Here is a 27236-nt window from a genome sequence, read left to right as displayed (position 1 = left end):
GGGGAAGTGCCCCAGACGTGATAACGAGGGAGTGGACATAATGCATATGCTATGGTCATGTGCACGATTGAATGAATACTGGAACGGCGTCTGCAACGCACTAGATGAAATGTCAGACCAGCCTATTGAATGGAGTAAGGTTGTCTGTATGTTGGGAATAGTGCGCAAAATGAACCCAGTATGGTACAAGCTACTCAATCTTAGCTTGTTATTGGCCAAACGGGCAATTCTAATGCAATGGAAATGTAAAGAACCGCCTGGGAAACAGATTTGCCATGGGAAACTGACTGAAGAATTGTATGCCGAATTCATACCCGCAGCGACCCACCCCAAAGATAAATGGGGCAGATACAGGCAATACCTAGTAGATAAAACTAGTACAGAAGACGACTGAGAAATAAGGTACCCAAGATTGTGAATTGTACAAATTATACTCTACTGTTCAATGACTGTAATGATAGAAATGCAAAATTGAAGATGTGATGACCATGTGCAAGTTTAGAGTACAGAGCACAAACCTGAAAGAATATCAGCAAAACTGCAATTTATCTTAAAAATGTCATCAGCTAGTGCCATCCCTCCTCCCCAAGAGCTGCCACCACCACCAGCACGAGGAGGACCTACACAACAAAAAAAAGAGCAGTACTCGCAAGACAACGAAGAGGACCAAGAAGATGAGGTAGAGGAAGTCACTACCTTTAGCACTAAGAGACAATCATGGGTGTGGCAGTTATTTACCACTGTTGGGCATGTACCAAAGGCTAAAGCTACCAAAGTGAAATGCAACGTTGTACTCAGTCATGGACTACCGGGACCCCCTCCATGCACCCCCACACCCAATCCAACCACTGCAATGCTCTCAGAAAGGATGTTCTTAGGAACATCCTATCTTTCTCCACCTCATCTTCCTCAACCAGTACTGTAACCACACAGACTACTTCTCTGTGACAAAAAATCCCACCAGGTACCTTGCAAGCAATAAAAGAGGCTGTTGATCCGTATCTTTAAAAGACAGCAGTGCGCTGTATATACTGCAACACACCACTCTGCAGGGGGGGAGCAATTTCGAAGTGCTTTTGAAGCTGTAATCAAGGAGCATGAGAAACACTGCCCCCTACATAAGATGCAACACACATGCAACATCTTCCCCTGTCCACCAGCCCCTCCATATTAGTGCTTGATGCCTCTTCCCTGATTTCACTCCTCACTTTGCCTGGAAAACAAACAAAAAAAAGAAACCTTTAACCACCTTTCACAAAATATAACCAAAAAAAAAAAAGAAATCTCAGACTCCATCTACTTTACATTTCTCAGTAAAGTACATAGACTCACTAAGATTTTTCAACATTTCCATTAGCATATTGTTATGCCAATGGGAATAATGTGGCGTTCATCCCTCGTTCCAGGGACTGGAACGCAGGATAACCACCCGCCAGCCCAAGTTATCAGCCCGACCAGTGAGGTCGAGAGGGCTGGAGCCCATCTCCCTCGTGTGCCCCGGCAGAGTTGACCCACACTGCAGCAACAGAGACGAGATCCACTTTGTTTTGTATTCCCTGCCCCAGTGGCCCGTGCCCACTGTGATTCCAGAGAGGGAATTTACCCTCGGTTATGCTCCCAGAGCTCTGATTAGCCCCACAGCCTCCTCCGACGTGGGCACCTGCATCCGTATTCTCTGCGCTGCCTGATCTGCCAAAATGGCCGGCGCAACGGCGGCATGAGACTGAGGCTCTCGATTGCTAGGCAACCTTCAACAACATTATCCACACCATCACCGGTAGGCGGAAGCAGGCGGCTGATTAAGGCCAGGATAAAGGCCCTGCCCTGCTAGCCCCTGTGAGACCTACACCACGAGGCATCCACTGAGGCCGAGAGGGCTGGATCTCCCTCGTGTGCCCCGGCAGAGTTGACCCACACTGCAGCAACAGTGGCGAGATCCATTTCGCATTACCTGCCCCAGTGGTCCATGCCCACTGGATTTACCCTCGGTTATTCTCCCGGAGCTCTGATTAGCCCCAGAGCCCCCTCCGACAGACACCTGCGTCCATATTCTCTGCGCTGCCTGACCTGCTAAAACGGCTGGCGCAACGTAGCATAAGAGTGAGGCTCTCGGTTGCTAGGCAACCTCCTACAACATTATCCACACTGCGTCATCGGTAGGCGGATTAAGGCCAGTATAAAGGCCCTGCCCTGTTAGACCCCGTTTGCTCTGGTTTGCGAGGCAATACAGCCAGCCTTAAGCCTACGATATGGAGAGCCATCGCAAGCCACCCGGACCAGGCACCACATTGCAACACCAAGGTGAGCAACAACTCATATCCGGTGCTCCCCTCGACATATCCTCCTCCCGTTACTCATACCATCCCTCGCACAGTAAGAGGCGTGCACGCCTACAATCACTGTTCTATACTGCACCGTATCATAGCTGCCCCGCCTCTCTCAAACACTGCAACAAGCATGTTGGCGTCAGGGTGCCTCCACCAGCCCACTACCCGCATACCAGGGCCATGAACAAAAGACAGCTCATTTATACGCCACTGCCTAAAAAGGATGCCTATGATATTTATGACGCACACATACCCCATAGTATCCCCCGTACTAACGCTTATGTTGCCACTGTTGCTGCACACATGCCCCATGACGTAATGCTTAATAATGCCAATAATGTTTGTGAGGCACGCATACCTAACAATGATTCCAATATAGTTTGTGATGCACATATACCTACTAATAATGATGCCAATGTTGTTCATGATGCACGCACACCTCTTAACAATTACGCCAATGAAGTTTGTGATGCACGCATACCCCTTGATGTGACTCCAGGCATCAATGCTAATGCTGCGACCCATGCTGCACACTCGCCCCTTGACGATGTGACCCCCCCCCAGCACCACCGCAAACAACGCCACTAATGCCTCGTGCATGCCCCATATCACCACTGCTACCAAGGCCAAAAGCACCCTGGATAGCTCACACCTAAAATGCCCCCACAATTAATGCACGTTCTATTAATGCTCACGTGGCTCAGTCAGCCAGAGTAGATCGGAGGGTTTGGTGTTCCACCCTCAGGGCCTCATGGTGTGCCTCTGCTTGAGCTCATTACTACCCATGACCTTGATATCCTCATGATAACCAGGTCATGCCTACATGAGGCCTCAGGCCCTGCACTATCCCTAGCTGTGCCGCCAGGATACACCATCATTAGCAGGATCACCCCACTTCAGGTGGTGGAGTAGCTATGATAGCAAAAGACTCTCAATCAGGAAAATAGACAAAGACAATATCAACACTAGCGATTACTTGCTCACCAAAATCGACCTTTCCGACCACAGCACTATCACGCTACATCTCGTCTACCGACCACCAGGCCCCATAGGTGACTTCAAAACAGCCCTCATTGACCTCTCTGACAACCTGAAACAAACCACCGAAGCCATTCTACTAGGTGACCTCAACCTAGAGCTCAATGACGCCAATGACCCTGCAGCCAGGGTGCTAAACGCAGCACTCGAAACTCTCGGGTTCTCCAACACCATTAGGACCCACCCACATACAAGGCCGTTCCCTGGACTGGATAGCCCAGCACAACTGCCCTATCAGCATCACGGCAAATTCGCCCAGCCCATGGTCAGACCACCATATTTTTCACTTCAATATCCCCACTGCTAGAAACAAGCAATCATCTGAGCCACCATTGCCCCAAGCCCTCGCAAGAAACTATACGCAACTCACCAAAGACAAACTACTTACTTTCCTATCAGGACCAGCATTCAGGCCCCCATTCTCAGCCGACCCAGAGATCCTAGCGCGCTCCTACGACATAGCCATCAAAGCAGCGGTCAAAGCTATTGCACCTCTCAAACGACGAAAGGCTAAACCTACCAGCCACACCAATGCCTTGTTTACCTCCTCACACTCCGATCTGAGAACCATGCAGCGCTTACCCTATGGCAAACCACACGCACAGATGAATCCAAACTTTACTTCAAATCAAAGGCTAAAGAGTATTAAAAAAAGCTATAGTTCATGCTAAAGGCATCTCTTTTGAAGCCAGAATCCAGGAAGCCCAATCAAATACTTAAGATATTTTCTCTCTTCAGAGATCTAGAGACCCCTACACCAACACCACAGAACTTCACCAAGGATAAGACCTGGTGTGATGGAATCCAAATCAGCTATGATCGGCAAGCTCAACACGCTCCAAACCAAAATACAGACAACTAGACGGGCACTTAATATCCCCCCCTTCCGCCCTCCTCCACACCACCACCCCCTCTAGTCGCCCCCAACTCCTTCTCATTCAAGGAAATCAAAGAAGGTGACATGATCAACATCATGAAATCCATAAAACTGCAAAGGGGACATCTGCCCAGACACACTCATTAAGGATTGTGCCAGCCATCTCGCCCCCTTCCTTACAGCATTTGTGAGTGCCTCCTTTGCCGCCAGTAAAGTCCCCTCTTGCCTTAAGAAAGCCTGGGTCCGCCCTCATTAAAAAAAAACAAAAAAAAACCTTGCTTGACCCCTGCTCACCAAATAATGACCGGCCCATCGCCACGGTTCCCGCAAGATATTGGACAAAGCAGTTATCTACAGGAACAAGAATTTATTGAGGAGAACCAACTTCTCGGGCTACGTCAATCAGGTTTCCATCCATGGGACTGAGACGGCCCTTCTTGACTTAAAAAACCAAATGAACGATCCAAGAGACTCGGGGAAACCTGCTCTCCTCCTTCTCTTAGATTTATCAGTGGCGTCTGACCTCGTCGACCATCAGGTCCTATGCCACCACCTATCCACTACAGCCAATTTCTCACCTAACGCCACCGATTGGATCTCCTCTTTCTTGCAAGGAAGGATCATGCAAGAATTCTCGGACTTGGCCTCAGCCTCACCCACCATTATCCTATGTGGCGTCCACGAGGATCATGCATCTCGCCCACCCTTTATAAAATGTTCACACAGCCCCTCTTCCACATCCTCGACTCCCTGGGTATCTCGTACACAAACTACGTAGACGATACCCAGATCCTCACAGTAAGAGGAGACCAGAACACCAACTCTAAGAAACTGAACTACATTTACAACACGATTCAAGCCTGTATGGCAGCCAATGGGCTCTGCCTCAACTTAGACAAGAATGAGCTACTCATTGTTGGCTCCAAGGAAACACTTAAGAACCTCGACTCCCAATTCAGTCACTTTATGATCGACAGAATCAAAATATCAGTAGCTGATTCAGTTAAAACACTAGGTGTCTATCTTGACTCAAACTTAACGATGACAAGGCAAGTCAATGCCATCGCCTCATCAGCGGCTTGCCATGCCAAACTCCTGACAGCAGCCAGACCCTTCCTCGCAAAGGACAACTGCATCACTATTGCCAGAGCTATCACCACAGGTTCAAGACTAGACTACTGCAATGCACTGTTTTTGGGCACATCCACTAAAAACATGGCCAAATTGCAAAGAATACAAAACAACGCTCTGAGAGCAGCCAAAACAGGCACACTGGCTCCCAGTAAGAGAGAGAGTCCTCTTTGAAGCCCTTGCCCCTACTCCTACATGTATCCACCACACTGTTCCACCCTACCTCGCCGTGAGAATTCACCCCACAATCTCCACCAAACCGACTAGAACTCCCTATGCAAACATGCTTGTAATTCCCCAGAGTCAAGAGAGGCCGAGCGGGAGGTGCTAGCTTCCCATACCCATCAGCCCTGCAATGGAACGCCCTACCACCACCCCTGCGAGCAGAAGTTTCCCACCTAGCATTCCGCAAAGCTGTGAAAACTATGCTCTACAATTAAAACCCATCCAATGACTGACCAATTTCTGGTACCAGCCACTTGCCTAGGATTATCATATTGTACGTATTGGCATAATGTATGTATTTGAATGATTGTACTCATTTGCCCCAACGCCCATCCTATTCGCATATGTAACTCCTTTGTAAACAAGTCTGCCACAAGTAGCAGCGCTGCGATGCCCTTGGGCTGTATGTGCACTATACAAATGTAAAAAATAAAATAAAACAAAAAGGGCGGATAACAATGGCTCCGGACCGTTATCCGATGGCCACCATGGAAAGGGAAGGTGGGGTCCGTACAGAGCCCTTCTTACTTTTCCCTGGTGGCCTGCAGAAGTCGAAGAGAACCCTATGACCATATTAGCACAAGCTCTTTTTATTCCCTTTCAAACCTATTCCAAAAACTTGATCACATAGCCAGTCCCTGGTGGACATGGCCACTTTATCCCCATTGGTCGTCCCTCGTGGTCATGGACAGTAGCCAGATTATTTGGGTCATAACCCGGGCAATCTGGCCACTGTCCATGGCCACAGGCTATACCTCAGTCACCAAAGGTATATCACTATTTTTTGTACCTACACTATGACATTTGTAAAACCAGGTTTTCGGGTTCTTTCCAATGCTCCTTACACGCGTTTGGTGGAAATCCACCATTGTTTTATTTTTTTAAAAGTGTCAAAATGTAAATACATACAATAGTCTTATAACTTGGCCCCCACTTGACAAAAATCGGTTCAGACTTTACACAGACATTCAAGGTTGGGTCTATAATCTTCCTGAAAACATTTGTCCACATTCTTCAAATGGCAACAGTTATATAGAATATATGGAATCTAAAAATGTTGAGACCCCCCCTCTTTTTTTGCCTGCTCTTGACGGAATCCCACCAAGCCTTGCATACACATTTATATCTAGATTTAAAATCGTTTTGCAAACTTTTGTGCAGATCAAATGGCACCACATTAATAAGCCTTTAAAATATTTTGTCCCCCCCACCATTTGTTAGCTTAACACTTACCACAACCATTCAGAATCAGGTCTAGAATACAATTCCGGAATTTCATGCAGTTCATTGAGTGACGCGAAAGTTACAAGCCATCCAAAAACTGCTTTTCACCAACCCTGCAATGCTAAAATAGGCATGGATGTCCCCGAACATCTGACGTGTTCGTGATCACAGGACTGTACACGAACATCTGGACTGGTCGCAGACTTCGGGGAGGAAAAACAACTGTTTTTTTAGCTTCTTACAGCCATATCCCAATCTCATTACCCCAGAGATTGTTTGATGAGTTTGACAAGTGCAATGTTGTGTTTTTAGTAGGTTTTTACTGCATTGTCCGCGGACACCGGCGGATGTCCGCGAATCCAAGATGGCGAGCGTTTCCAAAAATGTGACGCACCTCATGCTTTTCACCATCGAATCAGTGGGCGTGTCCGATGTCCAAAGACATCACGTCGCCAATCGGAGACCCGTCCGCGGACCGAGAAAAGAAGTGAGTCTGCGGACTGAACCCAGATATCACTCGTTTGTACCTACTCTTAGCCAGTTTTAAAGAAACCTACTGGACGGATTTACACCAAATTTACAAAAGTACACTTTTGAGACTGAGCTGCTGCTCCTGCCGCAAATTTGTTGACAATCCGTCAAGCGGTTTGGGCTGAAGGCATGAGCAAAATTCTTTCTCCATTGCGTCTATTTGTATTTTGTATTTGTATTTTGTTTATTTATAACGCGAACCATCCGTCCCGGAGGCATCAGGGCGCTACTTGTGAAGGTGTTACATACAGGGTTATATTTATGCATACATTATATACATGTTACTTTTGCAAGGGTTACAAACAACTGATATGAACTACATACATTATGTGCACGAGTACAAAAAATATTATATACAATACATACATTATAAGCAAGAGCAGAAGCAAGAGCAGAGTACGTGGGTTGCCCTGTGTTGGTCATTGGAGGCGTAGAGTTGAGCATGTGGATCAGGCAAAGGTATGTGTCAGTGAGTGTCTCAGTTCTGGTTGAAAAGCCAGGATTTCGTTCTAGACTTGAAGGAGTTAAAGGAGTCTTTGGATCTAATGGTAACAGGGAGGGTGTTCCAAAGTTTGGGGCAAGGACGGTGAAGCTCGTGCCCCCAGCTTTTTGGCGTTTGAATCGTGGGATCGAGAGACAATGGTTCTGGGCAGTTCTTTGAGGTCGGGTTGAAGAATGGAGTGAGATCCGACTACTAAGGTAAGGGGGGGGCTTTGTTAGCCAGGCATTTGTGTGTGAGTGCAAGAGTTTTCAAGGAGATTCTCTGCTTGACGGGTAACCAATGTAAGTTAGTTCTAGATTCGGAGATGTGGTGGTTGCGTGGGATGTTTAATGCTGCTCTAATAGCGTTATTTTGGGTGATTTGAAGTTTGTTCAGGCTCCCTTAGTTCCTAGGTAAAGGGCACTACAATAGTCAATTTTAGCCATAATGAGGGTTCTGGCTAGTGTGACACTAGGAGTGGTCAGGTATGGTCTGCAGGCTGCAATGAGTTTGCAGGTATATGTAGAGGCTGATCTGACTGCATTTACCTGTCGAGATAAGAGTGGCATCAGTGTAGAAGCCTAATGTATTTGTGTCTTTTAAGACTTGGATGGCATTACAATCTATGTTAAAAGACTGCTAGGAGGGATCTAGTTTGCTTAGACGCTGCGCAGAGCCCAGAATGAGGAGCTCCATCTTGTCGTCATTGAGGCATAATTGGTGTTGGGCCATCCAGGCCTGAATGACCAGGTAGATGTCGTTAAGGGCCTTGGTGTCTATGGAAAAAAGACATGTTGGGACCCTCCTATAACTTTGCCCCCCCCCCCTTTAATGAAACCTCACAAAACGTGCCCAAGAGATTCAGATGTGCCCATATGCTATTTTTGGAAAGTTTGGTAAGTTGGTAAGGATCCGTCCATGGGGAGCAAAGTTATAAGCCGCTCAGAAACTGCTCTTCCTATGGGTTGAGCAACAGCGGGCACGGATAGAGATAGGCACTTTAGTTGCTCAACCCGTAGGAAGAGCACTTTTTAGGCAGCTTAAAACTTGTTCACGTCTGCAACCCAAACCGCTGGACGTATTTACATGAGCGGCGGCTTGCTCCCGAAAGCGTTCTTTTGTAAATTTGGTGTAAATGCATCCAGTATTTTTTTTTAAACAACCAGAAAGTAGGTTAAAAATAAAAAAAAATTAAAAAAAAATAAATAAAACTGTAATAACTGGGTTCAGTCCGCGGACTTACTTCCGTGTTTGGTCTGCGGACAAGCCTCCGACTACCTCGAAGGGCGGCGTGATGCCTGCGGACATCGGACATGCATCCACTGTTTGGATGGTGAAAAGAGTGAGGTGCGTCACATTTTTGGAAACACTCGCTATCTTGGATTCGCGGACAGCACCCGTTGCCTACGAACATTGTGATAAAAAACATATTCAACACGCAATTGCACATTTCAAATTAATGAATAAATCTCTGGGGAGGTAAGGGGTGATGAGGATGGGATGGGATATGGCCTTAAAAAGCCAAAAAACAGGCGTTTTTCTTCTCCGATGTCCAGGAGAGTTCTGTGATGTATGCAAACATATTAGATGTTTGTGGGCATCTAATTCGGAGCCCCGCCTTCCCTTTCCATGGTGGCCATCTTGGAAAAGGATTTTCCTTCCTACAGTGGGATGCTGCATGCACGCGGTGTGCGTTTGAGACCTGCTCATTTCCCCATGTATGTGCACCATCAGCTGAGACCAGACCCCAAGGAAAGTACTTTTAAGAACATATGACAAGGTTAACGTCTAGGTATATGGCAGCTTTTTTTAATTTTAATATTCTGACGGTAAGTGAACAAATCCACCTGGCCTACGTTATGTCAGTGAACAAAATCAAATTATATATATATATATATATATATATACACATACACACACACTGGGAGAGATGGGTTTAATATTAAGCACTAGGGCAAAGGGCTAACCCTACTGGTAACCAGTCGCCCAGGTTAAAAGGCCCAAATGAAACAAGGGTCCCTTAACACAGGCAGCAGTACCGTTACTGCAGTCTCTGCCCGCCACCATGGATTGTGCTGCAAAATAAAAAGATTTTTTATTTTTAAAATTGAACACCCATAGCACCAGGAAGGCACTATGGGCGTTTAATTGGGAAAGAAGCGCAATTTCCTTGTGGCATACTTCAGAACCACACCCTTCTTCATCATCAACAGCAGGGTTCTAATTTGAGGAAGCTGGGAGCTATTTGGCTCCTGCTTGTGGCCTAGAAGAGCCTGGTTATCTTAAAACCAGCAGTAACCAGGAGCTACTTTTGGCTCCCTGGGTCAACTGATGCCGGAGAAACACAACTATGTGAATTTAACTCTGTGCATTTGGGACAACCTATAAATACACATTGGTTGCTGCCGGCTGGTAACATGAGTCTGGCCTAATAGAAGTGATCAACATGTACTATTCTCTTGCACTTGGTTTAAGCTGTATTTACCTTTGCACGTTGCAAATTTTTGTAATTCACCTTTTACGCTTCCTTTTCTGCAACCTGAAGCACTTACTGTTATCTTATTCTTAAGCTAAAAGCGCCTAGATACCTCAGGGTTTTGTGCGCTATACAAGTGTCAAATAAAATAAATAAACTAGTAATGCTGATGAACTATCGGGGGACAATGGTCAATCCAACCATCCATGCCCCAATCACTATTGTTCTGCTAATGGAAGAGCCGTGCATTGGAAATCCAGCGCAGAAAACAAGAGTCAAGCAGTCCATCAGGAGGCCCTGCTCCGGAGGCAACTGTCTAGGAAGGAAAGTCACCTTCTTTTAATTATTACACGTTCCATGTTGCCAGACTGCACGGCCTTGATCAGCAAGGCCTGGCTGCAGCATGGGAACACATACTTCTCCACGTTTATGTTTTTTTTAAATGTAAATGCAGACAGGAAATACATAATTTCCGTTTGTATTTATGCATACAAATCTGAAATACATAGCAAACCGGGAGCCCTATAGATAATGATATATGATATGATGTGGCATTTATAACGCGCCTATACACAAGTGTTTCACACAGTATGTCATGTGCACGTTGAATTTGCGGCACACTATTTTGTAGCTCCTCTTTGCCTAGGAGGTAGCTCCTACTCAGTGGGTGACGCCCGATACTCAGGAGCTGCTTTTGGATCCTGCTCATCAACTTTTTATTTTGGTATTTGGAAAGCGGCTGTCAGAGTAAGCCGAGACAAACCGTGCATGGGCCACAGAAAACCAGATAGATACCAGAGAACCTAGAAGACGACGCTAGTGCCAAAACATGGCAGTGAGCACTGCAGAAGAAGGGAACACTGGAGCCCAAGACTAAGAATTGGAGAGAGAAGAGATGCACAGAGAGGCCGTAGGGAAAAAGAGTGTAAGAGGCACAGAAATAACGAGGACAGAAATATAGGAGCGTCCCGAGAACCTCAAACTTAGGTTACAACAGGGTGAAAAATGTGCACTCGCCACTAGCTGGTGATATTTGACTATTGGAGAGCAAGTAATAGTGTGCAGCATGTACGTATAAAGTGATGTGGCAAGTGACTTTTTATGGCTAGCTAGTAGCTTGCAACTTGTTGCCCCTAGGGTTACATGATGATGCATGCAGTCCAAGCATAATAAAGACGAAGACGGAAGCCAACTAATTTGATGCATTCTGGGAAACAAAGCCCAGCACCTAGCTCAAGATCAACAGGCTGGAAGAAGAGACTTGATCCACAAGTCACAAGCTTGGACCTGAAATGCGACATCCCAGACCAACTATGATACAGAGAGTCAAGCCAGTTTATTGGATACATGCTGGGAAGCAAGCCAATACTGAGTACAAATAGAGCAGTACGAGCAGACCGTGTGTTACGTGTTGGGAAAGGAATTCCCATACATCAGCCCAAGTTTGATAAAGACATGAATATTCTGAGGAATGATGAAAATAAAGTAATACAATCTTGGTTAGGTTCCTACTGTGTAAGTGGGGAACTATCTCTGTTCCATGTTGGTTTCAAAGACTTATACAGGATCTCAAGTCAAACAAGCATGGGTGAAGTTAAATCAGTTGTAAGCTACTACCCAGACATAGAAAGTCACTCGCCACTTCAATTTTACAAATACAGACAGCGCACCATTTTTTACTTGCCAAGAGTCAATCACTAGCCAATAGCTAGTGGCGAGCACACATTTTGAGCCCTGGTTAAATCATATGATAAAGGGAAATAAAGCCAAACACACAAGTCCCATGTGAACAAGTACAAAGATACCATATGGACTTGTCTCAGCATGTTCCAATCTCCCAATGAGTTTAACAAGGTTTGTGGGAGAACACTTGTATAATAGGAAGACGTTGCATACCACACACCAGGTTATGAAAGAGCACAGTCTGTCCACTGAGTTTCTATACCATGTAAGGTGGCTATACATATTGATTCCCTAGTGCCATTCCCATTTAACACATTATAAAACAAACAATTTTTTGTTTGACCAAATATTGAAGCGTGCTGTGCTGCCTAGTATTTGGGCCATCATTGTAATACATTTGGACTTCTCGCAGTCCAAAAACACTACTAATTGTCCAGTCGCTCGTTACTGCTCCATCCGATACTCGCATTTCTGTGGGAAGGCAGCTATTTTGCGTCACCATCAAGGACCACAGGACATAAAATACTTGGGTAGGCACCATCAATGTAATTAAAAAAGCAACCATATTAGCTCTCAGAGAATGAACAGGCAAAGGTGTATTAGCATCAGATTCTTGCAAGAAAAACGAACACTCCCATCCCAACCCTGCAGACCCAACACACCTGGTCTGCACCTAAGCTGTGGTCCACTTACGCCAATCAAGATGCTTCAACACATATGTGTTAAAATGTCCTCAATAGGCCTTCCAGAATGTTGCTTCCATCTCCCACAAACAATAACCTTCATTGCAAACGTTACATGGTAAGACTACCGACTATGTTGCAAACATAGTTGATAGGTTTGCATTTTTTTACTGCATCATTGCTAAAGCCAGTTTAATGACTTTTCTTACTTGACTAAACTGGCCTATATTGGTGCAGACAGTCTTGACATGTTTTCTTATTGTGGTATGGCGTTTTTACTGGCCGAGTTAGCTAGAGTATGTTTTTACACTGAGATATCGGCATATATTGGCAGAGCCAGAATGGACTTGTTTTCTTATCGTATCATAAAATATGTCAGAGTACCATTATGTGAAAAGCAAACATGAGTAACTCCAAGGCATAAATTAGTTGTCAAAAAATCCAATGTTGTACTCGTACCCAAGACATAAAATGAGCAACAATACATGATTCTTGTGTACCACTGAAGTAAGACATAAGTGAGTGGAGTCAGGCCTTGCAAATTCTTTAAAATTCTGCTAAACCTGCAGGTCAAGTAACTTAGTTTATCTACTCTACCTAATAGAGATGCACTCGACATACGGCAACGGATAACGACAAATTTAAATAAGCTTTCAGTAGAAATGGTGCACGTCACTACATACCTGCTTTGTTTGGCACACTACTGCCACAAAGAGGCCAGCCATGCACAGTTAAGTGTGACATTTACTCCAAAGTAAATGTTAGATAAAAGTTTAAAACATCCCCTGCAAACGGTACTCGCCCTTCATAACATCTACTTGACTATTCAAGTGGGTGAGCAATGTAAAAGGTTAGCTGCATGAATGGACACAAACAAATAGATATGATAAAAAGACTAAAAACAGTTTGGCCAGCTCTCTCCTGAAGGTGCAAATATATCATTGTTTTAGAGCAAAGCAAGCTTGAGAGGCTAACTACAGTGCTTGATAGTGCTGTGGATCAGTCGATGTAGAAAAACTGGATGGTACTTTTGATCACTACTTTGCATAAACATCTAGTAAGCTTTGTATTCATTATATAAGAGGAATGAAAACATGAATGAAATCTCTCCCTTCCCTTTCCCTCCTCCAACTTATCACCACTACTCCCCCCTTTTCTCCCCCTTCAGCTAATTGCTCTTTTCACTGTTTTCTTGAATGGTTCATATTGTAATTTTGCTTCCACCGTTATATTGTTTGTTTTATGTACTAAGTTGTTCCACTGTACAGCGCCTTGGTGTAAGGCGCTTTATAAATCAATAAATACAAATACAAAGTAAGCCACTAAGCAGAGCGGGCGGCGTTGCAGGCAGAGAACTGGGGAAACTATGGGGAATATTGTAGTTTGCGGCCATCTCACTTTCAGGGTAGCAGATATAAAGCAACGGGGTGATGATAATGGAGCTGATTCATGGAATTATTTGCGCCGAAAAACGGGATTTGTGCGCTCTTCTGCCCGCAAATCCCCATTTGTTAAACAAGGATTTGCGAGCAGAATGGCGCACAAATCCCTGTTCGGCGCAAATAATTCCATGAATCAGCCCCAGAATGTCAAGGAGTATGGGATCAGCTCATGGGTTGTGCACCATTTGCACAGATGTATGCAACCAGCAAGTTACAGAACTAGGTTAGCCATCAAAAGAATGTGTGATCATGTACAAAGTGTGCACTCGTAAATATGATGCATATTCCCCAACAAAATGAAATATAGTTCGACACTATTTGGATACACTAACCTAAACTTGACTAAAGCATCAAGATGATGGCGTTTTATAGCATCAATAGTTTAATTATGCATTATGTAACAACTTAAATGTTTAGGAAATGAATTGCATGATAACACATAGTGGTCTTTGCCGGACAGGGTATAGTTAGCTTAATAAAAGTATCATTCCAATTTCTTCGGGTTTGCAATTATTTGAAAAAGAAATTCTTGCCTAGCAATCCTACACAGGCGTGTATATATATATATATATATATATATATATATATATATATATATATATATATATATATATATATATATATTCAAACCCGCAGTAACCCAACTATATTCTGTTTGGGAAACAAACTGATGAAATAACATGGTTTGTACATGGACAGTGAAAGAATCTGGCGAAGTCAAGCGAGCACAATACTACAGATTCCATTAGACGCAAGGGAACCAAGCAAGATGTTATGGTCAATTCTATTAAAGGCAGAGACACCGTCACCTTCAGCCGGGGGCTGGGGTCACCCACTTGAAGGGTGGAAGCCACAAAAGATGAAAAACAACCCAAAAATACCAGCAACATTAAATTCCAAGATTTTGGCATGGAGAATCAACAGTGTAAATGGTTTATAATTAGACAAGACAGCAGCGTCCAATGTCATTTCATTGAGAGGGTGGTTAGAAGGTGCAAAGCCTGCTTCAGACAGTCATTTGCAACGGATTGCGGAGTAAATTGAATGGGGCCTTGTAGGCGATTAAAATTGCTGACTGTACTTCATAACTCTAAAACAGTGATTATTAAATAATTTAAATGCAGGTGGTCGACTGTCAGGAGGAGTGACAAAAAGTAATGTACCAGGGGGGTGTGTTTGCCCCTGGTTCATTTAATATGTGCCAAAAAATGTAGCAGGTGCTCCTCTCCAGAAAGATCATGGCAAGATAACCTGTTCTGATATGAGAGTTTGAAATATTTGCAAGGAACTTGGGGTTGGTCACCTTGAGTTACCTGGGGGCAATCAGACGTGGACTCCCTGCTCACTGTGCTCAGACAGGCACAGCTTCACCTCACTGACGAGGCCCAACAAGGCTGAAACACGTGTATGGGGTTGCTGTGGTACTCTTGCTCAGAGAGGAATTGCCATAGCATTTCGGTGCTGGACTGCCCATGTGGGCGGGACAAAGACTGATATGCAAATGGATATTTCCCATCTGTGAAAGGTACAGTGAGCAAAAAGCGTGTGCTGCAAACTCTCATCTCAGAACAGGTTATCATGCCATGTTCCTTCTGGAGAGGAGTGCCCGCTACCTTTTTTGAATCATTTAATATGTGTATTGCCGAATTTAAAAAAAAGCCTAGAAGTGTCACACAACTTTCCTCTTAAAATTGGCAATAGCAAGGTCATATGGCTATCGCAGGCAAATTAATTAGTTCAGCTGTGATCAGACACCAATAGAACTTCAGAGAACATTGACGTGCCTTTATACATGCTAAAAGGAGACCATGCTCAGCCTTACAGATAAGGGGTGTATCAGCCAGTTTTAATCCCTCCGAATAGGGAGAAAAAATACTCCCAACAAAAAGTAGGAAAACAGATACCACCTTGTTGTGCCCATGCTTTTGAAAGGCATAACTATTTTTGGACCAGTAGTGCACATAGTGCCACAGGAAGAAACTACTCCTTCCAATCAGGCAGTAATAATAGTAAACCTGCTTCTTTTAACGTGCATGAATAACTAGGTGGAAAGAACTAATTATTACAAACATTTCCGTTTTCACTCGCTTATAAAATACTACTATCGGGAAGTGAACTTACATTTGTACCCCCAAATTACCTTCCCAAAGAACCTAAAAACATAATGTATGCTATAAGTGGAACTTGGCTAGTGTTGCCATTAAAAAAAAAATCTATCTTTGTTTACCCATTTAGGGATCTTTATTACCAACACGAAAGCAAACTATTCCTGAAAAATGAAAGTGAAAGTTGAGCTCCTCCCTGTTGCAGCTAAAATACAGCAATTTGAAACGGCATTTGGCGCCCAGGCACACAAAACAATTATCGCTGCATGCTAATTACGGTACCAATTATGGTCTATGGAGTGGACATTAAGCTATAGATCCCTTCAATTCCATTGTAAGGGAAGATCTGGCACTTTATTAAGCATGCCTAGCTCTATCTATTCAGGCAATTCGGTTCGGCAGAATTTGGAATGAAATTGTTTAGTAACTTTGCTGAAGTCCCAAGCTACCTCTAGTTTATGTCTACAAATTATGTAGTTATCTCTACAAAGGTAGTCTCCCTCGATTTTTGTTTTCGGGGGGCCAGTATCTCAGAACAGGAGACACGTTATCAGAAAAATACAAAATTGAGAAAACTGGCTACCCCACGATGTAAGTAAAGGCTAGTGTGATTTATGGATACAATATTATTGTGATAAAATTGTGAAGTAATTGTGAGATGATATGAGAATACGATGCATTTAAATAAATTAGACAAAGAACAAAGAAAGAGTTCTGTTTTTGGTATGGAACCATTGTTTTAAATGTATATATGTTTGTTTTTAGATTGTGCTTATCCTGTTACGGGGGATTTGAAAGTAGGTGTCCAACATCTGAAAAAGAAATTGTCTGTCCCGAAGAAGGCCGTATAAAGTATTGGTTGTAGAAACACTAGGGATAGTGTTTCATTTCCTTAAATGGCCGAAACATGTCGACACTTGACAATAGACTAGTCAAATAACAGTCTTGCATCTGTAAACTGCTGAAGTGTACATAGTAGTTTTGACTAAGACAATGAACCCCATATAAAGCATACTGTTTAAGAAGTGAGCGAGAATATTATGTTGATGCATTACGATTAATGTATGTGTTGTTGATTCATTCTCCCTCGTTTAATTTTTCCAAGGTCTTAAACATTTAATAAATTGACGTGGATTTATTGAAGAAACTGTCATGTTGTGATTGTGTATCAATCGAGTGGGATGGTTCCTTTGCCTTGCATCAAGTATAAGATATGTCTTGTATAACTGTGGCTTACCAAAGTTGTAAGTGATAGCCTTTTGTCACAATAATTCTGTAAATCACCATTCCATCCCTGGTTGGACAGAGTGGGGTAGCCAATTCTTTTACAAATTATGTAGTGCATGAAACTTTGACTAACAATAGCTTTTATACAATTTGAGAAAAAGAAAAAAAAAAGCAGCTATATTTTGGATAATTGTATGAACTTTGAAGCATTACAGAACAGATGGACATTGAGAGTATCTAAAAACGTTTCCAAACTTTTGGAATCTTACCCAAATATATTAATTTGCTCCTGGATAGATCGTATTGCAGACTACATAATCTTTGTCAAGTCAAATGCCTAGAAACCAATGTGACTGTTGCAGTCAGAATGGAAATATGAAGTACAATCGGGTTTGTCATTTATGTAAGGAATTAAAGTCATGAATAGTTAAGACATCTATCCGTAGCATGTAACACTAAGATTACAATACTTTTCTTGATCAGTTCCAACTGTAATATATTGAATACAGAACAATGTTGGTTAGGTTTTTTGAAGGGGAGCAAACATTCATTGTTGCATCTTTACATTATTTAGTCATAATCATCAACTTTATTTGGAAAATAAATCTCCATCAAAATAATTTTCACAGTACAAAACATTCAAAACAAAATTCGCATTAATATCTCAATTTTTCTTGGTATCTTAAAATCATCAGGCATAGACTATATGTACAATAGTAAAATATCAGTTTATGTAAAATATCAGCTTATGTAGATACAAAACTTGATACGCGCATCCCACCCAACCTACTGCTCTGCCGAAATAGTGCTTCTTCTATTCTCTAGCATTCTCTTATTAAATGCAGATCTAAGAAATGTTGAGACTGCTAGCACATACAGGTTGGGTGCAGCAATTCAAGACTGGATAGCTGATGGAATTGTGAGCTGAACTAAGTGGCTCCAAACCGGCACAATCCAACGCCCCCTTGCCCGGGAATGGGCCTTGCAAAAAAAAAAAAAAAAAGCCGAAGATGCACCTCATACCTCATCCTCACGCACCTTGCCACAAAGAGGGCATACGGATGAGGGGCAAGACCCACTCTTCCACTTGGGAGACTCGTGGGTTGATGCCTAAACGAAACTTAGAAAACCACCTTTTTAATGTTGCTACCATCGGGAGGTCCGGATATACCTCCGATCCCCAGACGACCTTAAACTGCAAATAGGCCCCAGCTTTTTTGCCCCCTTAGACAGTTATCAACCATCATACTTCATGCCCAGTCTCTGAAGTTATACTTGACCACCACCTTATAGGCACTCGATCGGTTCCAACTGTAATATATTGAATGTTGGTTAGGTTTTTTAAAGGGGAGCAAAAGTTATTCATTGTTGCATCTAAAAGATGAAATTATTTAGTCATAAATCATAAGCTAACGGTTTGAATAATCGACATGCTTATGGTTTACTTAAAATCACATCACATTGATCAAATTACAAAGAGAAAAAACCTCTGCAGGCAACTTCCCTGTCAGACTTCCGAGAGACACTCATTAAGACAAATACAACCTTAACGCTCCAAAACAACTTCACTCCGCTTTAGTGGTCAGACATTCAGAGCAGACTTATTGCCCCATGTCATGCTCCGTCTCTAGAACACTTAACCCTCCCATACCAGCAACTGCCCGCATAGCTGCGTTCAGCACCCTACTAAAACTTGGTCATAGGCCTGCAACCTGATGCTCGACAAAGCTTTTGTATTATCACTCCAAGATCCCTAACCATTGACTGTGTTGGCTAGGGCCAATGGAGGTTTTAGTCCAAGCAAATATGGACAGCCAGGGGATGCAAACCCCTCCACGCCCGCCTGGGTTCAAGAAGGTAGCGCCCGCCCTAAACAACCAACCAATATCCTTCCAAATTTACTTTAGCAAATCACCCACCTTTAACATAATTTTTTTTTTATTTGCATTTAGTTTATTACAAACTTTTTTTGCTATCTTTCACATTATTCCAGTCAAGTTCAAAATGAAATATAGGAGTGCTCAAGAGCAGGTATGTAGTGTTAGGCTCCCCAGTTTCTCCAATGCAGCTTTCAAAAAGTTCACTATAGCGTAATTAACTCTTCAGTCTTCCGCTTGGTAAATTGTTTCCCACTAGCTATCGGCGTCCAGGTCACAGGTTTTTCCTAGGTCAGGCAGAAGATGCATCGATCTTTTAACTCAGGACAAAATTAAAATAAATGAAACGCCACTCTTTGCTCAATCCTAAATTCACCAGCCAGGGCCACTCATTTAGGTATCCACTTACTATCATTGACAACCCCGTAATACGTATGGCCCCCTGCAGCGAACCAACAATTTAACTTAGAAAGACATTTAGTCTTTGTTGGCTAAGACTAAATGTCTTCACATGAATAAATAACACTGAACTCATGTGGATACTCATCCTTTTCGATATGCCAAGTGTGAGGTAACCAGGATCCTTCTCATTTACTACACCAAGGAGGAGTGGGCGCCATCCCCAAGAAAACCTGTGAAATTGCAGAACATAATCTCCAGATCACCAGAAATTAGAGCGAAGCGCAGTAGTGTTCACATCCTAGGGCCCACCAATCTTCCAACAATTTAACTTACAACTGCCATTCAAGCTTAAATGCAGGAGGATGGTATGAGAAGCCAGTGAAACCCCTTGTGGAGTAATGAGTTAGTTCAGGGTGTAAATACCTTTGATATGCACGTTTTGAATCAGTGGTCTTTAAACGTAAAGTACACTTGTTAAACAAATGATGTTTGCGGAATCTTCTGTTAGCTAAAGTAACAGAAGGGTGTCACATTGTAGGTTAGCAATATATTTTTTTTGCAGGTAACTTAACTAAACTTTGCAGGATGTTTAAAAATACGCTTGGTTTTCGGATACACCATGTCAGTAAAACTTTATTGAAAAACTCGGGTTTCCTTTTAACGAATAAGAAACGTAGAATCAGTATTATTAGATTAGGTGTTCTTTGTTTCTGGGGGCAAGTAGTCTATGCCGAGTATGAAGGTAGATGTGCACACAATGGTTGACGTTTACCTTTGAAATATAACGTTAACCATGTCTTATTGTTATTTCTTGAATAGTTGGGGGTGGGGGTAGAAGCAGCGGGAATTAAACGTGGGGTGCAATCGCCGTCAGTTGGAGGCCCTGAAAATCTCGATGGCTGACTTGTACAAAGCTCCAATTGCCACACGGAAGAGTGGACAAAAGGCAATCAGGAAACACTTGATGGCAGCAGCCCCCCGCACGGCTTTGTAGTCACTCATTCAGGTGGAATTTCTCAGCAAATCAGAAGCCCACTTCCTAGACACAAGTTCACTTGGCATCTCCCCCAGACGGGGGGGGGGGGGCTCGCGGCTGTTATCAAGGGGCGAGAGACGTGGGAGAAAACAAAGGGTCTGCAAACATTATAAAGGGAAGTGTTCTACCGTGACCTCGAAAGACCCGCCAAGGGACTGGCTGAAACGTCCATGTGTGCAATGATGCATGCCTTCTCTCTGCAATAGGTCCATGATTCAGAACCAAGTCGGACCCGCCTCTCACACCCTATCGTTACAGGCTCTGTGGGGGTGTTCATATGGGCGAACATACACTTAAGCAAAGGGAACAGCGTAAACACCACGGCCCTAAAAGTAAACGCGCGCTCACCGTTACATTTAAGTATCATACTTGAACGCCTTTCCCCAAAAGACCCCGTTCGAGTAGCGAAATACAATTTGACGGATGGAAATGTGAGGAGGACATGGGTGCACTTTGTTTCAGGTGGCGACAACTCCAGACAGAGAGATCTCCCAATAGACAGGCCAAGCCCATGCACAAACGGGTGACAAGTCGAAATGGCTCAGAAAACAGAGGCACTTTGACAGCACCCAGGGTCTCGGTGGTAAACACACCAAAACAAGGTTCCCAAAATCTCCCGAGGACTGCCACATTATGTAGACGAGCATATCCTGGCAGTACATGTTGCAAACTTTAGTCTGCACGCCGTGCTCGGTCTCCAGGCAATGCTGTCCCCGTGCAGGGGGGGAGCCGAGGCAGGCGGGCGGGCGCACACCGTGTCCTGACTTTGCTGCAGCTCTGGAGGAGAAGGAGGAGGGGGCGGGGCGGCGGCTACAGGCAGCGTCACGGCTTCTAGCAGCACAGCGTCACCAGGGAGCGGGCTGCAGCCCCTCGCCGCGGGGGGACACCTCAGGGGCCAGTGTCCCACCATGCTAGGACCCCCACCCCCCGCGTCCCACTTGCCGTTGACACAGGCGCCCAGCCCGAGAGTAGCGCTTCCAGGCGGCCCCCACTCTCCGCACACCCCCGCTCTACGTAACGCCCTGTCGGCAGCGGACGCCATATTTTCTGTGGCTGCTGATGTCGACATCAGCAGACGTAGACATGTTTTTCTGCTCGCCCCCCAACCTCGGCTGATCACACTGGCCCCAAAGTTTGGGGGTCTCTGCGTAGGCACTGGGTGCACTCCTGCTGGCAGCCCTCCCCAGGACCCAAGAGCGCAGAAAGTTAGTGGGGTCTGCCCGCTCGCCCCCCTCCCCTCGGGATGTGCTCCCTCCGCCCCTCCCTCACCCACCCCGTGCAAGTTTTCTTACCTGCCTTCTGCTTCCGAGCTCCGCGCCCTGTTCCGGACAAAGGTGCCGGCGGAACGCGGGGGATCGCGGGGACTCGGACCCGCCGGAGAGCGGGCAGTAGGCGAGGAATCCACCGCGATCAGTGGGGAATCTACGCCGAGAGCCACATGATCGCGACGTCATCGGCCGCATTTGCATACGGTAGCAGCGGCAGCAGCCGCCTTGGCAGCGTCGCCGCAGCGTTGGCAGCTCACCCGCACGCAGCGCAGCGCCGCGCCGCCCAGGCGTCCGCAATACTGCGGGCGACACTTTGCGGGAGCCGCTGACGCAAGGCCTCGGACGGACTCTGCTTCGCCGGCATTGCGCACTCTCTCTGCGTGTGCTTAGAGGTGCGCAAGAACTGCCACGGTGCCCAGTGCACATCCCGGGCAGAGGGAAAGTTCAAGGTGTCAGCGCCGAGGCGCGCTCACTGTTGATCCCCGAGCACGTGCGGCATGAGCACCACACTCAGCATATGCCTGATGGGACGCCTGGATAGAGCCATTCCAACAGTTCATGCAAATCAATGCCTATGTTTTTGTGATCCCCTGCACACCTTTTGGCAACACCTGAGAGCAAAAGTGGAAATCTTGTTTTTCCCGGCCGATTAGCACTGGAGTGAAAAAACCATACGTTATAGGTAATATTAGTGTTGGACTTGTTAGAGATGCTCCCCACTATATTTTGGCAGGGACCATATTCATTTTGTCATTTAAAAAAAAGGTGCCAACATTTTTCGTACTTTGAGTGTTTCTTGTAGCCAGTGGTAGACGTGTACCAAAAAAAGTAGTGGAACTGTGACCCGGGTGTGATGGGCGAGCCTGTGCCTCAGGCCGCCCTGTACTCGCGCACGCACACCATCACTGAGGCAGGACACATACGTCTGCTTTCCAGGGTCCAGGCGGCAACTTCCGAACAGACCGTCTTTATTCCAAATGTGCATGCGCGGCCCGAAACGAGGCTCGTGCATGCGTACTTTCAACTTAAGACGTCACATCCCTTTTTTTCTTTAATCAAAACAAACTTACATCAACACATTAAGCATGGTAACTATAACTGGAGTTGCTGACCTGACTCTGACGTCGGCTCAGTCTCCTGAATCCAGGACGTAGTCCTTGAGACGAGCAGGCAGTCTGCGATCATGTCGGACAGGATATCGGCTGCTGCTCCAGGGGGCCACAACGGGGCTATCAGCCCGTGGCGGCACGTCCAGTGGCGAGTCAGCTACTGGGTTCTCAGCCACAGCTTCCGATGAGGCTCCTTTGTCTGGGTCGGCTTCCGCACATGGGAGGTCCACTTTTTTGAAAAACGATTGTTTGCGGGTGCCTGTCCCTCATTCGATGGCCGTGGTGACCATGGTCCCCTTGACATGGGTAACAGAGCACGGCTGGGGTTCGTACGGTAGTGACAGCTTCCCTTCAGGTCTACGATTCCTCACTAACACAGAATCTCCCACGGCCACCTCCTTATCTTGCAAGCCCCTCCTCGCACTCTCTTTCACATTGCGTGCAGCTCGCTCCTCACAGACTTTCTCGTTGTTGATAACCCCGGGCTCCCGGCCCTCAATCTCCGGGATCAAGCCTCTCGGACAGCGTCCAAACAAAGCTTCGGCTGGGGCGACCCCTGTGGACTGGTGAGGCGTGGTTCTGTATTCCCTCAAGAACTCGACCAATTTCTGCTGCATGTCACCGCCTCCATTTGCCGATATTCTGAACACTTTGTTAAGGGTCCGCATAAGTCTTTCATCTTCACCATTCGCTCGAGGCCAGAGGGGCGAAACTTTCCGGTGTTGGATGCCTTTTTCCTTCAAGTACTGCGCAAACTGGCTCCCCGTGAATGGGGGCCCATTGTCCGAGCATAGAATTTGTGGGAAGCCATGAGTCGCAAACATTTTGTCCAATGCCCTGATGGTGTGGTCGGTCGCTGTTGACTCCACCACCTCCACTTTCGGATACCTCGACCATTGGTCAACCACCGCCAAAAAGTACATGCCCCTCCCCGTCGATCCAAAATCAGCGTGGATGGTGCCCCACGGCCTCTCACTCCTTTCCATGGAGCTGATGGGCAGAGCTCTACGGGGCTCGCGGCTTGGCACGGTAGGCACCTCTTCATGTACAATTCCACTAGGCTTTCCAGATTGGGGAACCATACTTTAGGTCTCAGCCGCGCCTTCGTCTTGGCGATCACTTGATGTCCCGTACGTGCCAGTTCCAGGACGCGATTCCTCAGGGCTTGTGGAATGACAATCTGCCTTCCCCGCAGCAGTATACAGTCATCCGATATCGAGAGTTCGTCCCTAACCCTCCAGAGCGCCTGAAGGTCCTTCTGAGCCCTCACTTCCCGCCTGGAGTTGTTCTGGAGCACCTCTTTCCAATCGCCACTTCTCACCGCAGCCTGGATGATTTGAAACACTTCGTCCGTAGACGATTCCTCGGCCACTACGACCCTGGACAGAGCCACAGGCATCGCGCTCTCCACGATGTGGTGAACCAACTCCTGGCAATCCACCATCTCGCCGGGACCTTCTGCCCGCTCGTAGTTTGGGTGGCGGGAGAGATAATCCGCAGGATTATTAGTTGCTGGTCGGTATACCAGCTTGACCCCGTACTCGATGAGCGCAAGCATCCAGCGCTCTATCCTTGGGGGGGGGGGGGGGCTTTGACGACACACCCGCTAGGATGGGCAGGAGTGGCTTGTGGTCCGTCACGACCGTTAAAGGTTTGCCCAGAATATACAGACGAAAGTGCCGGCAGCCCCAAAGGATGGCAAACGCCTCCCTCTCGATCTGCGAGTAGCGTTTTTCCGTGTCCGTGAGAGCTTTACTCGTATACGCGATGGGGCGCATGTCACCTCTAGTGTCGGCTTGCATAAGAACAGCGCCCAGTCCCACCGGGCTGGCATCCACAACAATCTCTGATTCTGCGGTGGAGTCAAAATATGCCATCGTGTCACGATCCGACAGGGCTCTTTGGATCTCTTGGAAGGCCTCCTGCTCTCTCTTGTCCCACACCCACATGGCCTCATTCTTGGTCAGTACTCTGAGAGGCTCGGACAGGGACGCCAGTCCCCTGATGAACCGCCCGCAGTAGTTAACTACGTACCTCCGTGGGGGACTGGGGCGCTGCCGCCTCGCAGATGTCTTTGACTTTTTCTGGGTCTGGCGAAACACCGCTGGCACAGAAGATAAAACCAAATCCTGTCTCTGAAAAACTCGCACTTTTCATGGTGCAAGGTAAGGCCCAGCTCGCTCAACCTACGCAAAGTGGACTCCAGTCTCTTCATATGCTTGGCCTTGGACTCAGAAAAAAACAGAATGTCATCACTCATATTGAGTACCCCTTTCAGGCCAGCCAGCGCTCCCCTAATGGCATTTTGAAAAACTTCTGCTGCAGATGAAATGCCAAAACTCAGGCGTTTAAACTTATAGAGACCCTCATGTGTGGTAAATGTCGTAATATATCTCGAATCTGGGTGGAGCTCTAGCTGGTGGTAGCCCGACCTCAGATCCAACTTCGAGAATACTCTGGCCCCTTGTAGTTCCCCAACAATGTCATTGAGCGTCGGTGTTATGTGCCTTTCTCGTTTAATGGCAGCGTTCGGGAGACGCATGTCCACACAAATGCGGACAGCACCTGGCTGCTTCGGCTTTGGCGCCACTACAATGGGCGATACCCAGGGTGTCGGCCCCTCCACCCTCTCTATGATGTCCATTTCGACTAGTAGTTGAAGTTCCTTCTCCACTTGCTCCCTGAGATGGAACGGAATTCGTCGATGTTTGAGGGCGGTGGGCCGGATGGTATCATCAATGTGTAGACACACTGGGGGAGCCTTCCCTGAAAGATGCCAGAAAACTTGACCAGTAGTTGATCTATGTCCACCTGGTAAACCTCGAGAGCAAAGTGCACCATGTCCAACGCCTCCGACGCAGCGCAGCTGAGCAGTGAGTGTGGGCTGACGTCGGTGAAGACAAATCGGGCCTTGATGGGCTTGGTCCCCCTGGTAACGGGCGCCACAAACATCCCTTGAATGGGTAGCGGGGTGTCGCCCCCAAAAGTGAAAATCTTTGCCTTTGACACGTCCAACGGTGGCGGCCCCGGGATTGCCTTGTAGTGGTCGGTGGCAAGCACACAAACAGAGGCCCCTGTGTCTATCAGTACCTGTGTCGGAGTACCTTGAATGTCTACAACACACGTAGGCTGCCTCCTTTTCCGTACTCCTGTCGCGAGATTCGAAATAAAGAAGATTTCTTCCTCCTCTTCTTCTGCGATGTTGAGTCTTTGAGCGTCTTGTTCCAATGTCGCAATACTGCGTTTCCTCCTAAACCCGCAGCCGCTTGACCTCGCCGGCCCTCGGTGTGTGGTTACGGTGCAGCAGCGTGACACATCCTGGCATAGTGACCAGGACCGTTGCACCTACCGCAGACCCTTGATTTGGCGGGACAGTCATCGGAGTGAGGCAGATCATACCCTCAGTACTGGCAAATAGTCACACATCCATGCGCTGGATCTGCCTCCTGGCGCTTCTGGCCCCAGCGAGCTTTCAACAAAGCTTGCCTCCCCACTGCAAATGCCTCTTCAGACTTGCCAGGGCATACGGCTGCGTCCAACTTCGCACCTCCCGTCTCAGCCAACTCATATACTCTGCGGCTGTCTAATATTTGTTAGTCATCCCTGGCTCCCGCAGTATCTGTCTGCGTAGCTTGCCCGAACTGCAACCTTGGATCACTTGGTTGCGGACCATAACCTCTTCATTCCTGCAGGTGGCAGCCATCTGCTGCAGACGTGTGCAGAACTGGTCAAGGGATTCCTCCTCACGCTGTTTCTCGCCACAAAAGAAATCTGTCGAAGTCCACATTAGATAACGGAATAAAATAGTTCTTAAGGGCCATTTTAACAGCTTCATACGTCACCACTTGCAGGTTTAGAGACTCATAAATGCGGAGAACGTCCATCCCTGCTGAGTAGAGCAGTGTTGCTCTTTTTGCGTCATCATTGGTCTCTCCGGTCGCTGTGAAATACACGTCTAATTTCTTTATCCACAGTAACCATTTTGGGCCCAATTTTGAAGGTGGGCCCGAAGTGTCAAATTCCTACATTGGCAGTAACAAACCATGTTGTCTGCGCAGCACCATCTGCGCTGCAGGTGCTTCTCCATCACTGTC

General features: G+C 46.2%; 1 protein-coding gene across 2 annotated transcripts in view; it reads right to left on the bottom strand.

Annotated features, from left to right (window-relative positions):
• The window catches only part of ZHX2 (zinc fingers and homeoboxes 2), a 216191-nt gene extending 193999 nt beyond the window's left edge, over positions 1 to 22192 (bottom strand). For both annotated transcript variants that reach the window (XM_069621569.1, XM_069621568.1), the window contains exon 1: positions 22058 to 22192. The gene's annotated coding sequence lies outside the window, so the exon portion shown is untranslated. The remainder of the gene's footprint in view (positions 1 to 22057) is intronic.
• Between the last annotated feature and the right edge of the window lie 5044 nt (positions 22193 to 27236).

The sequence above is a fragment of the Ambystoma mexicanum genome, chromosome 5q, assembly GCF_040938575.1.
Source record: "Ambystoma mexicanum isolate Mex_15411 chromosome 5q, UKY_AmexF1_1, whole genome shotgun sequence".
NCBI classification, from domain to species: Eukaryota; Metazoa; Chordata; class Amphibia; order Caudata; family Ambystomatidae; genus Ambystoma; species Ambystoma mexicanum.
This window is presented reverse-complemented; position numbering and strand designations above follow the sequence as displayed.